Raw genomic sequence first — 1,055 nt, 5'->3', positions numbered from 1 at the left:
TCCGTTGTCATGATTATGCTTGGTCACGATACGACCGTCTCACCTTGGAACGAGGCTTCGAGTTCAGGCCGGGATGAGGCGATAAAGGAAGGGCGGTTGACTGCCATAAGGAGAAGACCGAAATATCCGCCCTCAACCGGATAATTCGGCGTCGATCTCGGTAAAACACCGTCACCGCATTTATTTTCTTTATTTAGAATTGTGCTAGGGTTGCAACTTCTCTACTATATAAAGAGGAGGTTCTCATCCATTAAAGGGGTTGGCAACAGAAAGAAAGAAAGAGTTCATATCAAAAGGCAAAGGAATTACTTGTATTCACCTCCATTTTTGTTCTTGAGTTCATTTTTATTATCCATCGTATACGGACTCAGCATAGAGTATCGACCTCGATTTTCATACCCAAGGCCGAACTTAATTAACATCTGGTCAGATCTGTTTTCTTATTCACTTATTAGTTTCTCTTGTAATCTAATATCAAATTGAACTTAGCCACATATCTTAGGCATCACGCATAAATTTAATTGTTCCCCATTTTAAGGTTAAATGATTTGAAGATTCTTATCAGTGTTTTCATCTTTAGCATGCTATAGATTAGCCTTTTCATATGGACAGAACGGTATGAATGGGATCTTTTTCTGCATAGCTTTAATTAGCTTGATGATTCTTCACCCAAAGAATCCTTCAGGTGGCCATTTGATTTTGTTACAACAGGTTTATTCAAGGAACGTTAGTTTTTAGACTATAATGTTATGGTCCTACAAAGATCTCTCAGTAATGAACTTACTCTTCCATTGCATTGTACATTTTAATTCGTCCTACAGTCAGTGGCGAAGGCGGGAATTTCCCTAAGAGTATCAAGAACTAATACATGCATATAGTCATATTTGACCTATATACACAAAAGATCATTTCACACGGGGTGTGTGACCACAGTGAACTTCTCAAGATTTGTATCTTTAGGAGATTCACCTTTGCCCCCTTTATTGGCTCCATTTTATTTCCTTCTAACAAACCACTAAATAGGTTTCCAACTTCAAAATCCAAACCACAGTAAC

Source organism: Lycium ferocissimum, chromosome 1 (genome assembly GCF_029784015.1).
Source record: "Lycium ferocissimum isolate CSIRO_LF1 chromosome 1, AGI_CSIRO_Lferr_CH_V1, whole genome shotgun sequence".
NCBI lineage: Eukaryota > Viridiplantae > Streptophyta > Magnoliopsida > Solanales > Solanaceae > Lycium > Lycium ferocissimum.
Note: the sequence above shows the minus strand (reverse complement) of the source record.